Source organism: Bos indicus, chromosome 18 (assembly GCF_029378745.1).
Source record: "Bos indicus isolate NIAB-ARS_2022 breed Sahiwal x Tharparkar chromosome 18, NIAB-ARS_B.indTharparkar_mat_pri_1.0, whole genome shotgun sequence".
In the NCBI taxonomy this organism is placed as follows: Eukaryota; Metazoa; Chordata; class Mammalia; order Artiodactyla; family Bovidae; genus Bos; species Bos indicus.
Window position 1 is genome coordinate 3,327,093 of NC_091777.1, and position 17,741 is coordinate 3,344,833.

General features: G+C 40.9%; 1 protein-coding gene and 1 pseudogene across 1 annotated transcript in view; both read right to left on the reverse strand.

Annotated features, from left to right (window-relative positions):
* The window catches only part of LOC139177026 (large ribosomal subunit protein eL34-like), a 50,063-nt pseudogene extending 41,350 nt beyond the window's left edge, over positions 1–8,713 (reverse strand).
* Positions 1–17,741, reverse strand: part of CFDP1 (craniofacial development protein 1) — a 104,363-nt gene that overhangs the window by 66,815 nt on the left and 19,807 nt on the right. The window lies entirely within an intron of this gene.

The window sequence follows — 17,741 nt, forward strand, 5'->3', positions numbered from 1 at the left end:
GGTCCTTGAGACAGTGGAGATAATCCTCGATTATCAGTGTGGGCCCAATATAATCAAAGAAATCCTCACAGGCAGAGAACCTTTCCCAGCTAGGTTAGAGATGAGATGAAAGGAGGAACAGACATTCTTAGCTTGAGAAGGAATCAACCAGCTGCTGCTGGCTTTGAAAACAGAAGCGGGCCACGAGTCAAGGAAAGTGGGTGGTCTCTGGAAGCTGGGAAGGCCCACAGCTGAGAGCAAGAAAATGAAGCCCTTAGTAGTCCTACAATCACTAGGAATACAGATCCGCTTTGATTTTAGCATGGTGAAACCATGGTGTTGGGCTTCTAGCCTACAAAATTGTAAGTCAATAAATTTGTGCTTTGTAAGTAGCTGCATTTATGGTAATCTGTTATAGTAGCAATAGAAAACTTGTTCACACAAAAATACAAAAATAACACACTTATGTGAATTCCCTGGCAGTTCAGGGGTTAGGACTCAGTACTTGCACTGCTGTAGCCCGGGTTTAATCCCTGGTCAGGGATCTAAAAGCCAGCAAGACACATGGCGCGACAGAAATGAAACAAAACACCCCACAAATACACACACTTAACAACCACACAAAACCTGTACATGACTATCTGTAGCACTTTATTTGTGATACTGTAAGATGTTACAATAGAGGGATGCTGGATCAAGGATTCAAGAAAGCTGTTATTTTACAAACTGCATGTGAGTCTACAATCTCTCAAAATAGAAAGTTTAATTAAAAAAAAAAAAAAGGTATTGGGTTACTCATCAAAATCCAGGATATAAGAAGCAAGTTCAGAAGCTGGAAACAATACCCCCAAATCACACCACAGACCTAGACTGACGGTGCTGCTGTCTGGGGTCCCACACGCACTGCAGCTGCTGCCCCTACGTGGGCCCGGGAAGATCTTCCGAGTTCGCTGCCTCTGCCTCACTAGGCTGGACTGAAAATCCTGGGCAGGTATCTGACTCAAGCAGCCCAGGTTCCTGACTGAAAAGTAGCTACAAAGAACACTGGGAAATCAATGGTTTTGAATATTCGGCTCCTTGCCTCCCATGAAGTGCGGCATTTATGAAATGTCCTGCAGATTTCTGAGAGGGTGAGGCACCAGACAGACAAAAAGAAGCTCCACAACACCTGGTGGTAAAGATTTTCAAAAGAGACATTAAGATGGAGCTGGGGGCGGGGCGGGGGAAGGCAACAAATAAGACTAATATGAGAATGAGGAAAATTCATGGATGCTTTAGAAAATGTAACAAAAAATATTCCCAGATATTTTGTTTCTGAAGAGAACAAGGAAAACCAACAAAGGGAGCAATGTAAATAGCTCAAAAGAGGGAAGAAAAACAACAGATATTTAAGATATACAGTATTTTAATGGTAAAAATCAATAGGGTTTGAATAGAAGAATCAGTTTCTTTCTGATATGAAAGAAAGTCATCAAATGTGTTTTTAAAGGTTACTGGGTATTTTCTTTTTTATTACTCAAAAATGGTTCATTTTTTATTTAGCTTTCTGACTCTGTGCTTGTGCTTTCAATACTTTCACAACGTCTTCTGCTCTTCAATAAGGAAAGCACGCTTGATCCTGTCGCAGACACATTTAGCACACAAGGAACCATCATAGGCTCGGCTGACAAGTTTCTTCGTTTTAGACAACCTCATGACAGCTTTTGGTCTCACAGCACGAACGCCTCTAAGTCAGCCTGGGCACACAACACATGCAGATTTTGGTGCTTTCCCAACCTTCTTGGTATAAAGGTAAACAATTCTATTACCAGGGGTTTGGGACGGCCTGGTTTTGTAGAGGCTGTATTGTAGGACAGCCTACGATGGAACGTCAGACGCTGCACCATCCTGAATGCCTCTAGATGCCGTTCCCCCCACCCCCTTTTTTTTTAATAGGTTACTGGGTATTTCTTCCTATGCTCAGTGTAGTCAGAAGTATTTCCTTTGAGTAACTTCAAATTCGCCAATTGTAATGACCAACTTCGTACTAGCTGCAGGGAAACATTTTTTAAAAAAGCAATACATAGTATCTGCCCTTAAAGAGGGGCTTCCCTGGTGGCTCAGGTGGTAAAGTGTCCGTCTGCAATGCAGGAGACCTGAGTTCGATCCCTGGGTTGGGAAGATCCCCTGGAGAAGGAAATGGCAACCCACTCCAGTACTCTTGCCTGGAGAATCCCATGGACAGAGGACCCTGACAGGCTACAGTCCATGGGGTCGCAAAGAGTCGGACACGACTGAGCGACTTCTCACAATGAACTTCCAGTTCAGGCAAGATGAATGTTTAATGTAACCTAAACATTCTCCAATGAAGACCTAGAAACACTAGATTTAAATATACCAAAAGACCAAACATTATTTTAAATGCATAGTTAAACCCGGCGAGAGAAAAGGGAAACGTCCAGGGTGCCAGGATCAAGGAAGGAACTGAAACCACAGTGGCAGAATATGAGCTGATCCAGTGGCTAGAGGAGCTGAATGCGGTGGGGAAGGAGTTTCAATAACTTCCGCCCTGGGTTTTGCTATCCACATGATAACAGGACTAGTCTCGGACTTGTAAAAGGTGGAAGGCTAGAACTAAAGTCTCAAATAAAACAGAAACTGTGTATCCTCAGGGAAAGGACAGACTAAGAAAAGTTCACCTAACAGCCTACAGAGCAAACAAGAAAGCTTCTCTCTGCTTGGACAGTAGGGAAAACGTGGGGGTGGGGGGGGAGTATCTCCTGAGAACTGGAACCCTGGCCTGTGATAATTAGGATTCATAATTATTCCAGTTATGATAGCTGAGTGTTCCAGAAACTTCAAAGCAAAAAAAGAAAAAAGAAAACATAAAAAGCCAGGGCACCGAGTGGAGAATTCATCTTACTTTAGAGAAATATAATTTCACTAGGCCATATGAGATCACGCCACAGACAAAACCTTAGTAAAGATGATAAAGAATACTAAACACAAAGGGCCATAACCCACTATAAGAGACAACAAATGAAATAAAGACAGCTTTAGACCTCTAAGAACTTCTGATAAAAGAACAATCAGACAGAAACTATAAAGGAAGCACACATAAAACGATGATGAATATAAAAGAAAACCTCAAAACCACATGATCCTATGAGAAAAAAACAAGCAGATTTGCAAACAAATCAAATAAAAATTGTAAAAATAAAAAGAAAACATACTTATTGAAATGAAACTCAGTGAACAAGTTAAAACAGCTTAGACATAGCTGAAGAAAAAGTAAAGAACTGGGACACTGGAAAGAGCCAAAAGACAACTCAGAGATACAGCGAGGTGAAAAATACTAGAGAAGTGAAGCGATGTGGAGGACAAAATGAAAAGACCTGACATATAGGCATTCTAAACGGTGATGATAAAATGCAAACAGACAATATTCAAAGAGACAATGCCTGAGAAATTTTCAGAACTTTCAAAAGGCATGAATTTTCAGATTTAAGAAACAAAATTAAATCTGTACCATCCACCCAGTATTGAACTGCAGAAATTCAACGTCAAAGAAAAGATCTTAAGAGTTTTATTCTCTTCAAGGCATGAATAAGGAAGAATAAAATAACTATACTTCATGGTCACATATTTAAAGGGCCATTAGTGGGACAGGAGTACAAACAGAGAGGATCTGCATCAGGACAGAGTGTGAGAGGGCAGAGCTGGGCTTGAAAAATGGGCAGGATTCCCACAGATGGGAAGAGATGACGGCACCTGGGGTGGAGACAGGGAGTCTGAATAAGCTGATGGAGGAAAATATGGGGCAAAGGGAAGGACCCTTCTCTGGCTGTCAAATAGAGTAACAGAAAAATGTGTGGTTTGCTGGAACTAAAATCCATTGTTCACTAATATTAGGCTAAAGAATTTGAACTGAATAGTAGGCAAAAATAATCAAATTTTTGAGCAAGTGATAGGATCTAAATTGAACCATTGCCCAAAATCTCTTATTCCAGCAATGGCATCCAGGGTGGATACAGGAAGGGAGACTGCAGTCTCTTAACTAAATTTAGGAACCAATTATAATAATCCAAGCTATTCAAAGACTTCAGAAAATATTTCAATTACAAGACAGATGATGAAGAAAGACCCAGAAAAGAGGCAATGTCAGTGAAGATGAAATATAGACAGAAGGCACGAAGAGAGAGAAGGAAAGAATATAAATGAATATTCAGAACATTCTGAAGGTGGAATTAAAAGGACTTAATGGAAAGTTATGACCAACCTAGATAGCATATTGAAAAGCAGAGACATTACTTTGCCAACAAAGGTCCGTCTAGTCAAGGCTACGGTTTTTCCAGTGGTCATGTATGGATGTGAGAGTTGGACTGTGAAGAAAGCTGAGTGCCGAAGAATTGATGCTTTTGAACTGTGGTGTTGGAGAAGACTCTTGAGAGTCCCTTGGACTGCAAGGAGATCCAACCAGTCCATTCTGAAGGAGATCAGCCCTGGGATTTCTTTGGAAGGAATGATGCTAAAGCTGAAACTCCAGTACTTTGGCCACCTCATGCAAAGAGTTGACTCATTGGAAAAGGCTCTGATGCTGGGAGGGATTGGGGGGAGGAGGAGAAGGGAACGACAGAGGATGAGATGGCTGGATGGCATCACCGACTCGATGGACGTGAGTCTGAGTGAACTCTGGGAGTTGGTGATGGACAGGGAGGCCTGGCGTGCTGCGATTCATGGGGTTGCAAAGAGTCGGATACGACTGAGCGACTGAACTGAACTGAACTGAATGGACTGGGCAGTTGGGAGTAGGGGAAGGATAGGAAAAAAAAAGGAAAGAATTGAAGACAGCACTGAGGCTGGGATGAATGACTTAGGAAATAGTGGTGGTATAGTCTTTCTCCAGAGACAGACAAGCGGGTAGGAAAAATGGATTAGAAAGAAGCTTTAGTTTAGAAGTTCTCTCTGAGAAGCTACTTAGCTTCCCAGGCTCCATTTCTCCAGTACTGTAAAATGGAAGAATTTAGAGAAAATGAATTAAATGTTGGACCACTGTGGTGTCAAGAGGATTCAGAATAAACTTGTAGCAAGCAATGAGAAACATGGGTCTGGAGTTCAGGATAAAAGCAGTATTAGACAGACAGCGAACTACCAGCACTGAAGAGATGGTCAGAAGAAGAGGCCTTTGAACCCTGTGGACGCCCTACACACACAGAGGAGGCGGCAGTGGGAAGCTCAGAGATATGTCAGTCTTATCAGGAAGGGGCGTCCTGAGATACTGTATTGTAAGTAGATGACACACAACGCTGGGAGAAAGGAGATGTGTTCCATTTTCCATTGCCAATCAATTCCCCTAGGGATTGATAAATGTACGGAAAACAGAAGCCTTTATCCAAACTTTTCCTACTACATCTGAGAAGCACTGATCCTTCGCTTTCATTTTGATGCTGACCAAAGTCCTATTTCAAAGGAGCTTTAAAAAATACATATATAACTCCAGTTTCATAAAGACAGATACTTCAAAAGCTAAGCCTTTGTGCTGAAATTCTACCTGGCTCATTCTTCTATGATACTGTAAAACACATAGCTGATTGTCCAAGTTAGCCTAATAAGAAAGTTGGCTTCATCACAGCAAGACTGAGAAATTGAGGTCCAGATAGGTCCAACGTAAACTTAATTGGAATGACTTTCTGAAATGCTTTCAAAAACTAGGATTTCATTAACCCACAGCATATACAGAAACACAGCTGGGAAGCAGACATGATGCTTGTGGTTAATGCTCTAAAGGAAACTCCCTCAAATCTTTTCTTTGAAACTAGTTACATGAGACAAGAGTTCAAGATCAAGAGTGTTTTATACATGGGATCCTTTGGATCTTTCTAATTCTCACTTTAAATAAGACATGTCACACTTTGACTATAGAGAAACTCTTCTCTTTTGGTTCCTACCTCTTACAGTTCACCATCTCGCAAGCATCTGGGGCTAAATGATCCCAGTTTAAAGCAAAAGCCAATGCAAAGCGTGGACTGCTCTTGCTCATTCTCAAATAAGCAGCTATGAAATTGCAAGCATTTCAAATTCAAGGGAAGTCTAACTTTCAAAAGGCTGTGACATTTTTTTTATGGTCATAAGCATCCAGAATTACTATTAATATATCCAAAGATTAACACTTATTCAGAATCTCCCATTTTCTTAATGATACAGAAATATTAGCCTAGGTTAGAAATTTTAAATTATTTTGAATGACGTTTATCATAGGTTCCCTCGGATAACAGGGTTTTGGCAAGAATCCAGGGCTAGTAACTGACTACAGTTCAGTGCTGGACCTCACATCAGCCTGATTTTCAATCCCTGACCAAAATAAAGAGAACAAAGCTACTCAGCCTCTCCCATAAGAAAAACTCCCCAATCCAAATAAAAATATTTATCAAATATGAATCTTTCTATATAATCATACTGCTAAGTCACTTCAGTCGTCTCCAACTCTGTGCGACCCCAGAGACGGCAGCCCACCAGGCTCCCCTGTCCCTGGGATTCTCCAGGCAAGAACACTGGAGTGGGTTACCATTTCCTTCTCCAATGCATGACAGTGAAAAATGAAAGTGAAGTCGCTCAGTCGTGTCCGACCCTCAGCGGCCCCATGGACTGCAGCCCTCCAGGCTCCTCCGTCCATGGGATTTTCCAGGCAAGAGTACTGGAGTGGGGTGCCATTGCCTTCTCCGCTATATAATCATAACCTCCCACCAAACAGTAGCAAGATGCCTGTATCAGAACATGATCAGAATGTAAGAACCACTGGCTGCTAAGCTTAGGACAAATGACATTCTTCACTGACATGAAAACATTTGGGAATAGTGACTTCCACCACTAAGGACATAAAGAGAGAAGTAACACATAGCATTTTAAAGAATCTATAATATACTGCAGTCCCTAAACTGGCTCACAATTGCTCTCAGCGTTCATAAAACTCAGGTTTTTATCTGAACTCTTAAATGACTGAGAATTAATTAACTTTGATGATCTGATATGACATGGAGACAATCTATAGGTGATACCAAAATCTTAATTCTTTTTCTAACATTTGAAAAATGCACCAAAATGTAGCACTAGTTTAATCCTTGGAAGAAAAAAAAAAGTCTGTTTCTGATAAAAATTTTCAAAGGAGGGAGAATTTTAAGCCACAACACAAACCAGTAGGTTAAGAGGAATCAGTTAACATGATTGTGGAGAAATCTTTGGATACTAGTCAAGTAATGATGTGCAGAAATGCGCCCTCCAACTCACATAACACTGGAGATTTCAAACTGTTGTTGCCTATTTGGCAGCATCTATTAGGATTTAAGGTGCATACATTTGACTCAGCAATTCCACTTATAAGAAATCTGTCTTCCAGAAATAACAGCATGAGAAGATTAAAAAAAAAAAGTATGTACAAGGATTACTACAGAACTATTCATAAGTGCAAAATCTGGAAAACTAAAAGTTCACCAATAAGGGAATGGTTGGTTATTCAAATTATAGAATATTCACACAACAGAGTATCATGCAGGCATAAAGACGTGTAGATGTTTATACTGGACCTGAAAAGATATCCAAAATAAGACTGTTTAAAAATACAAGTTGAAGAAAGAATAAGTCCATTTTTGTTTTAATGTATATATATTATAATATATTAGCATAATATAGGGAAGGATTGGAATATAACTGATAACTGGCTAAAACGATTAGCCTCTGGGACTGGCAATGAAAGAACTCAAGAGAAGAAAAATCATTTTCCACTTTCTAAGCACAATGGTACAATTTAAAACAAAACAAATTCTCTAATAAAAGAAAAATGTAGAAACTATATATAAAACATAAAAATATTTCATACCAAGAGAATAATCTCATATCATTAGAGAAAAATGTACACACTTATATACCCGATCTTAGGAATGAATGTTTCTTCTGCTGGGATGTTGCCAAAGACAAACCATCTTTTCAGGGGAACTCTGCCCTCTAGTGCACACTGAAAGAAGCCAAAACACAAGAAGCAACTAAAATCAATAAATTCATGTTACAATCAAAATATTTCCACTTCGTCCCTACAGCATCACAATTCTCTTCTTAAATGAAGGCCTCTATGTATCTTTTCCAAATCAATTTCCTATTATCGCACCAAGTGAACTTCACGAGTCATAACTTCAGCTACCTACCCTTTCTATGCTTCCCTACACTCCAAGAAGCACTCAAAGCATCTTCCTTTCCTATTTCACACCAAGAGAAATTTGGCAAAATCAAGGGTATAGGAATACAGAAAAATAAAAATTTTTAAATTTGTAACACATACAGGTACCTGGCTCTTAGGCTTGTTGCCGCTTTAACTCAAGGGTAAAGGCAAAGTGTTTAAAAGGAGGTTGCTCTGCGTAATAAAGCAACTCCTTGATAGGACTTGCTAAGATCACTAGAGCTTGTTCAACTCTGGGCAACCTGAAAACCAAAAGCGACATTTCCTAGAGGCATAGTATTTGCTGTAGGGATTCAATCCCATCCTAGTGACTACAAAGGAAAAATGTCCTTACTTTGCAGTGTTTCCATGTTTGGGTTCTCATTTAGATGCATGAATTACTTGATCCAAATATCAAAAAGTCTCCCCAAAAAAGTGAAGGGTGGGGTGAAAGGAATATCATTAATCTCTCCATTCATAATTCTTTCAGTTACTAGCTTGACCTGGAACAATCTCTTCAAATCAAGAATGCGCATGAGATGAGATCACCTGTAATAAATTCAAAATATTCCAAGTATTCATGGGGAAATCTTAAAAGAATTGTTTAATTTCAATTTCAAATCCACTTACCCTATACCTGCAACAACTGTAGAGTATAACTAAAATAAAATTTAAGAATAAGCTAAAACCAAATGAAGCAGAATATAAGCATCCATTGAAGAACATGTAGGTGAAAGTCGGTACAGGGTTTTCTTGCCCCAACAAAAAGCAGCATTCTGGAGCTGATAAGTAAAGTAACAGCAGTACCAGTGAGGCTGATAGAATCAATCATTTCCTCTTAAAAGCTGTTTCTAGATAGTCCTACTCTGGAACAAAGGGTTGCAAGAAGAAATGACCTTAAAACAAGCCAGACAAGGATATCTCCTACTTGGGTCCCCTGGAAGCTGGGAGGGGGGTCCTCACATAAGCTTTCTGCAATGTAAAATTCAGACCTCAGTAGGAGTCCACTGCTGCTGTTGTTCAGTCGCCAAGTTGTATCCGACTCTTTTCGACCCCACGGACTGTGGCACGCCAGACTTCCCTGTCCTTCATGACCTCCTGGAGTTTGCTCAAACTCATGTCCATTGAGTCGGTGATGTCATCCAACCATCTCATCCTCTGTCGCCCCCTTCTCCTCTTGCCTTCCATCTTTCCCAGCATCAATCAGCCTCTTTTCCAAGGAGTAGGCTCTTCACATCAGGTAGCCCTAAAGTATTAGAGCTTTAGCATCAGTCCTTCCAATGAATATTCAGGGTTGATACCCTTTAGGATTGACTGGTTTGATCTCCTTGCTGTCCAAGGGACTCTTAAGAGGCTTCTCCAGTGTCACAATTTGAAAGCATCAATTCTTCAGCGCTCAGCCTTCTTTATGGTCCAACTCTCACATCCCATACATACATGACTACTGGAAAAACCACAGCCTTGACCATACAGACCTTTGTCGGCAAAGAGGTATCTTTGCTTTCTAAACAAACCTGGAACTCATTTTTAAAATGTGTTAGCTCCTTCAATTTCATGAGATAAGGCTGAGATTAAAATATAATACAGGAAACCCGACTAGTCATGGTTAATGAGGAAAAGGCTTACAAAGGAAACGGGATTAAATAGTCATCTCACTTCCTTCAAAAATAACAAAACACAAAATAGCCTTAAAGGGTCCTTCATCAGTTATAAAGCTGAAGAGATACTTTTAACAAAAAAGGTCAATTAGGAAAATAAGAAGGAGTGGTTGTAAGGCACAGTGGCTGAGAGTTCAGGTTTTGGTCTCAAGTAGACCTAGACTTGAATCCAGGCTTCACCATCCAACAACTATGCACTTTTAACAAATTAAGAGCACCTCCCTGAGTTTCAGTTTCCTGTTCTGTGAAACGGGCACAAAGTTAGCACCTGTCTCTTGAAGTGTCCATGGGGAGTAAATGAAATAATACATGTACATTTAGGACTGTGTCTTAAATCTGGTAAACTATCAATAAACAGAAACTACTTATTCTTTTAAAGCAGATAAACATTTAACCTACAGTCTGAGAAGGCAGTAAGTCTGATACTTAATCTAGAAGACAAGTTGGTTCCAAAAGGTAATTAACTTGAGCATTAAGGAGGAACACGGGGTTCAAGCATGTGAGAATCACCTGACTGCAGGGACCTGGCAGGCAGCAACACTGAGGAGAGAGAACGGGAATGGGCACAACCCATCGGCTCTGCTCCAGTTCCTTCCTGCTGTCAGGAAAGAGTGGGGGCAGGGGTACAACTTATTTCTGAAGAAAAGCCAATAATCCACCTATGCCAACTCTCCTGATTTTTAAATACTGGTCAAATAAAACATCCAAGGACAGATCTGATTCATCAACTGTCAGTTTGTGAATGTCTACCCTGGAGGAGTCTCAAACCGGAAAACGAAGGACCCCAGCTCCCTAAAACAGTATGTCACAAAGGGGACACTACTGGCATTTTGGAAAAGAAAATTCTCTGCATAAACTGTCCTAAGCACTGCAGGATATTCAGTACCCCTGAACCCCACCCACTAAGTACCAATGGTCTCAAGTCATGTGGCACCAAAATCGCCCTCTCACCACATGTTCCTGAACACCTCCTACTGGCAGAACCACATCCACTAAGAGCAACAAAGTTACATTCAAACATTAATGGAAAAGTCATGAAACTCATCTATTTACAAACAGTAATAAAATAAGGGGAGGGCCAGCCCTGAGTCAGCTGAAGTAAAACCCCAAATTATCATCAAACAGGAAATCTCACTAAGTAGAAAGCTTAGAGCTGGCTGTGGGAACAAACCAAAAGTCTTAACCTCTCTCCTTACATCCAACATGAACTATGACAGAAGGAAATTGCTTTACCTTTTATCTAGCCATTTCTTTTATAATGTTACTGGACATTACAGCTTTCCACCAGTCTCTTTTTCCTACAGCAGAGTTTATATATAGAAGTACACATGCTTTAAAAGAAATCACGGTCAAAGGAACCTCTTGGTAACACGTGAATTCTCCTCTTATGGCTCCTTGTCCTATCCAAAACTGTGTCCAACTTACCACATGACCCAGAAATTTCATACCCAGGTTCATACACATATCCCTACAAAAACTTGTACATGAATGTCTGTGTGTGCTTAGTCACTAAAGCAGGGGACACGGGTTCCATCCTTGGTTAGGGAACTAAGATCCCACATGCTACACAGTGCAGCCAAAAAAACCAACACACATCATGCTAGTCAAAGAAGCCAGACACAAAGCAAGAAATGCTGTATGACTCCATTTATATGAAATGTCCAAACAGGCAAATCGAGACAAAGAGATAGATTAGTGGTTTCCTGGCGGTGGGGAAGAGAGAGGTGTATAAAAATGGAGATAGACAGCATTTTGGGGGAAGTGCTAAAAACTACGTAGAAGGCAATGGCACCCCACTCCAGTACTCTTGCCTGGAAAATCCATGGACGGAGGAGCCTGGTGGGCTGCAGTCCATGGGGTCGTTAAGAGTTGGACATGACTGAGCAACTTTACTTTCACTTTTCTCTTTCATGCATTGGAGAAGGAAATGGCAACCCACTCCAGTGTTCTTGCCTGGAGAATCCCAGGGATGGCAGAGCCTGGTGGGCTGCCGTCTCTGGGGTCGCACAGAGTCGGACACGACTGAAGCGACTTAGCAGTAGCAGTACTTAGTAGTACTGCAGCAGCAGCAGCAGTAGCAGCTAACTAAAGAACGGCATAACTTAATTGGTAAATAAATACAGTTCACTATAGCTATTTTTTAAAGAGAGATAAGGTACATCCAATTTTAAACTATTAAACTAATACTGTTTGTTCTCTTAAAAACGAATATGAAAGATATCACAAGTCATGTCTAGAATGTCCACTTTCTTCAAATGAACTTAATTATAATAATTAATTATATATAAATTAGAAATATGTCAATAAAATATTTATAAATATATATATAAATTATAAATATATAATTGTATAATTATATAATTATAATTAATAATAATTAATTATAATAATTACCAATAAGCACTTACTTATGATATTTATTCTTTTGAAACAAGCTGATTCTCTTCTTCCAGGAATGGCCCTTCTCTGGCATTCAGTAACCTCGTCATGTATACCTACTCACGGGCCCACAGGCGCGTGCCACCTGATCAGGCATTTCACAAGAGCATCAAACCTGGAGGTGGAGTCAGATTTCTGAGACAACCTGTCTTTTTTTTTTTTTTTTGCTATTGATGTAAATATATTTTCTGTGAATAATTTGGAGGTCAAAATTTGGAGATCAATAATGAGATTCAGGGAGAAGGCAATGGCACCCCACTCCAGTACTCTTGCCTGGGAAATCCCATGGACAGAGGAGCCTGGTAGGCTGCAGTCCATGGGGTCGCTAATAGTCGGACACGACTGAGCGACTTCACTTTCACTTTTCACTTTCATGCATTGGAGAAGGAAATGGTAACCCACTCCAGTGTTCTTGCCTGGAGAATCCCAGGGACGAGGGAGCCTGCTGGGCTGTCGTCTATGGGGTCGCACAGAGTCGGACATGACTGAAGCGACTTAGCAGCAATGAGATTCAGATCAAAAATTAGAAACTTTTCCAACCCAGTGCTGTGTCTATGTTTGATTTTTATTTCTTGAAGTAAAATGCCCAATGATCTCTATCAAAAGACTATATATTGAAACTTAAAAGCCAACAAGGTTTTAACTCATGTCCAAGGAGTTTGGGAGAGATCAATGGCTCAGACAGATTCTGTTGTATGAAGTAAAGGTCCTGGGGATGGATGTCTCAAATACACTCAATACCAACAGGTCTTCAACCAGCAGTGTGACACTGTGAGGAATCCTCTCTCTTCTATTTTTGGGGCAAACAGTGCTAACCTGATACCACCTAGGATGATGTCTGAGACTCAACAATGAAGCCTTTTTTTTCCCCTCAACAGATCGAGATGACAACACAAAATTACACAGGAAAATGATGTCTTGAACCCTTATGTTTTACTGGTTTAGATCATTTTCAGTCTATAAAGAGGAATCTAAAACAGTAAGCCCTTAATCAAACAAGTTAATACCTCTGGCTGGGATCATAAACTTGAAGGGCACTCATGGCTGCCCACTGTTGGAATAAAGTAAGTAGTAAATGCTGGGTTGAAGACAAGCAGTGAATGTACCAGCCCAACACCCACAAACGCTGACAGAAGCTGGATTCAACTGGTCAACAGGGCTGGAGGGGAGTGGAAGGTGAGAAGTGGACAAAGCGCTTAGAGTAACAGGACTAGGAGAATTCAGACACAGCAGGGTGAGCGCGGTGCTTCTTCTACCAATTGTAGAGTTAACTGTCGTCTCTGATTCCTGCCTCCAGTGAAAACTGGATGTTTGGTTTACTCTATCCCCAAAGTATAAACTTTGGATTTTTTAAGCCAAAGCAGTGTACTATTTTAAACATGTGGAGGAAATGCATTTTCAGTTACAAACGTTTGCTCCTGTGATTCTAGCAAAGGATGTGGGACAGGATGTTTTACTCTCCTGCTCTGGTTTTCCTGTATTGCTTAAATCTGTTTAGAGAGGAGAGAAATAAACAAACAATGTGTTTCTGCTGGGCAACCTCTATTAACTGAAACAATTCCAACACTGAAAAAAAATTTTACTGCGTTAAATAAATTTCATTTAATAAATTTGGTATCTCCTGTAGACTCTTCTGAAGACTTTCCACACCATGTGTGTGCAGCCTGCAGCACATACTGATGTCTGCACTGATAAAATGCTGTTAGACACCTCAGATCAACTGAATTCCTTTTGACCCTGTCTTTTCCCAAGCACAACGACCACTGTGGACATTTTTTGAGATAAATCTCAGAAAAATGATCATGTCAACTTTGAAGGTCATCTGCTGGATTTATTGAGAAATCCAAAGTCCATGTATCATTAATGAAATGTGTCTCTGTTTTTATGTACAAACTGTGAGGACTTTTTTACTCAGTCAGACATATCCTTGTAATCTTGTTATGTTTCATTATAGCTTTCAAAGAAGCTCAGGTTCCACCCCGTCACGAAGGAGTGAGTTCATTAATCTGCTGAAGGATGCGTCACTGGCTGGCCCGTCTAGATGCCTCTGCATCCGTCTCCACACTGCTCCTTGCCCCAGATGCTGTCCTGTATGGGTGTATCAACAAGAGACTCTCTACTTGATCCAGTCTTAGGCTCCTTTGAAACCTCTTCTCCATGACGTCTCAAACTTGGCCCCCCTCCTCACTGGGCTTGCAGAGCTCAATTTTAGCAAGAATCCTGCTAAATCAGGTTAAACAGCATCACCCACCCTTGACAGCTGATCACGCTCAGTATCTGAACAGTTTCCTCATTTGCCACCTTTGACATGTAAGTCCTTGGCCCGGCTGCAACAAGAGCCCTGTTGGGTCAGTGAGCCAGAACCCTCTCGCCCCTGCTGTCGCCCTCGGCACTGGCCCATCCACAGACCATCCTCCCAGCCCTCATCTGCTCCCTGGCCACAAACCCCAGCTCTTTGCTGCATGCAAAGTCAAGCCTGAAAACTATGAGGTACACTTGAGTCAGAATGGTCATCATCGCAAAATCGACAAACAACAAATGCTGCAGAAGTGTGGAGAAAAGCAAACCACCCTGCACTGTTGGTAGGAATGTAAACTGATACAGCCACTATGGAGAACAGCAGAGCTTTCTTAAAAGACTAAAAATAGACTTACCGTGTGACCCAGCAATCCCCCCATTGAGCATACACCTAGAGAAAACCATAATTCAGAAAGACACACGCACCCCAAGTGTTCACTGCCGCATTATTTACAATAGCCAGGACATGGAAACAACCTGCATGTCCGTCAACAGAGGAATGGATAAAGCAAACGGGGCACATCTATACAATGGGACATTACTCAGGCAGAAAAAGAAAAATGAAGCCGAGTCCTGTGTAGAGATGTCTATGGACCTAGAGACTGTCATACACAATGAAGTTAAGTCAGAAAAACAAATACCGTGTATTAACACATATATGTGAAATCTGAAAAAATGGTATAGATGATTTTATTTACAAAGCACAGATAGAAACACAGATGCAGAGAACGAATGTAGAGGATACCAAGGGGTAAAGGCAGGGACAGGATGAACTGGGAGAATGGGACTCACATATACACACCAGGAACTGAACCCGGGTCTCCCGCATTGCAGGCAGATGCTTTACCGTCTGAGCCACCAGGGAAGCCCCCCGTATACACACTATGACACTATGCATAAAATAGGTAATGAGAACCTCCTCTACAGCACCAGGCACTCTACCCAGTGCTCTGTGGTGACCTAAATAGGCAGTAAACCCAAAGGAGAGGGGATATATGTATACGTGTAACTGATTCACTTTGCTGTACAGCAGAAATTAACACAACATTGTAAAGCAAATGAACTCCAAAAAAAAATTTTTAAAATAAAAGTTAAGCCTGATCTTTCTCCCCTACTGTGACAGTTGTTAATACCTACTGCAATAAGCCTGAATAAATCTTCCTTGCATTTTAACAAGTAGAGGATAATTTTTTCTTTCATGAGCCTCATTGACCAATGGAGTCCCCAGCAGAGAAAGGATGGAGGGAGGAATGGGATATTTGGTTATTTATTCCCCTGGATGATCCATCGCTCAAGCGAAGCTCTCAGCTCCTGACAGGAGATCCTCCTTATCCTCACCGCCACAGGCTGCTCCCTGCCGCGCCCCTCAGGTCGAGGGGTGGCGATGGAGCCTCATTATTGCCAACCCCAGGGATGCTGCACTCTCACTATCTGTGCAGTCTTTCATTGCACTGTGAGTTCCTAAAATCTCCTAGAGGTGTCCCAGTTTGAGGATGCCATCTGTTTCCTTCTGGTTCCTACTAAAACATAGCAGATTTCTTATCTTTGAAAGGTTAGTAGCTCTTTCTAAGAAAGCATGGCATGAATACAGAATACAGTGAGATTTTCATGACTGACTCTGACTTAAACAAGCTGACCTTGCCAAGATGCCCCTTCTCCCTCCTCCGGTTATCTTTAGAACTATGGTAACCGTATTTTCTGAAACACACTGTTTCCAAGTAGAATCTCTATTTTAAGAAACACCCAAGGAAGCTAGAAATAAAAATTATGCTACTTGAAACTAACTATGCTAGAAATCTAAGGCAGAAGAAACTCTGACTTTATTTCTATCCAGCACTTAATCCACAGTAACATTCACAGTAACACTTTCAATAAATGCAAGAGGCATTGTTTAATAATACCAGATACAAGCCTGTTGACCCAGAGATAAGCCTGCAGAATGCTAATTCTATTATGTAGTCTAGAGCAGTATTAGTTAAATACAGGTTGTAAGAGATTGTGAAATTGATTGAATGGGTCATAACATTCTTCCAAAAGACATATACTACACAAAATAATTACATAATAATAGACATAAAATAGAAGTCACCATACATATCTATATTTATGGGTAGACTAAGTCATAATGTAGGGCTTCCCTGGTGGCTCAGACAGTAAAGAACCTGCCTGCAATGAGGGAGACCTGGGTTCGATACCGGGGTTGGGAAGATTCCCTGGAGAAGGGAAAGTAGAAGAGAATTCCACTCCAGTAATCTGGCCTAGAAAATTCCATGGACAGAGGAACCTGGCAGGCTACAGTCCATGGGGTTGCAAAGAGTCGGACACGACTAAGCAACTTTCACTTCACTTAAGTCATAACGTAAGATGTATTTCTTAGTGTGAGTGGCAGTCAATAAAGTCTGAAAGCCACTGGTCTGCAGAGAACCCCTCTCAGACAATATAATAACTAGAAAGCTAAAAGCATGTTGTTTTAGCTTAGAGCCTCCTATTTTTATCTCAGCTCTCAGGAAAAAAAAAAAGCAGAAAACAAAACTTCACCGTTTTAGGGGAAAGGATGAAGCAAAAACTGAAAGGTCAGCAAGTCAACTATAGGTGACAGCTTCTCTCAAGAAGAGAGCGAGCTCTGCTCGGGAGTCAAGGTGGTCAGCGCTGTGACGGGAGTGAGTGGCCCATGTTCGCCGCTCTCGAGGCGAGTGCCCTGACTCCCACTTAACTGTCACCTTTACTTCTTACACGCAGATTAAGAAGAAAGAAATTTTTCCTTCTTCCAAGGAAAGAATTCTAGTCTTCAGCTCAAAATAACTCATGTACTATGGAAACCATGAAGGGAGAAAAACTGTTAAGTTTTTGACAATGTGCTAATAAAATTATTTGTAAGTCAGCCTTGACCTTTTTTTGTTCCTAGGAGATCCTTAGGAAGGAAGTATTCAACTCAAATCTTTATTACATGTTATGATGAACTGCTGACATTTACATTCAAAAATCATTTTTTTAAGTGTGAAGTCTACTATATGTTCACCTCTGTGGCCAACACTGTAAACCAGGACTTTGCTCAGAATCAAACAAGAAGCCTGCATCCTCCATTCTGCAAGTATTGTTCTCTGCATCCTCCATTTTGGCAGGTATTTCAGCAAAGACAGAAGAGCAGCAGAATTCCTGCTCTCAGGAAAGCAGCCACGAGA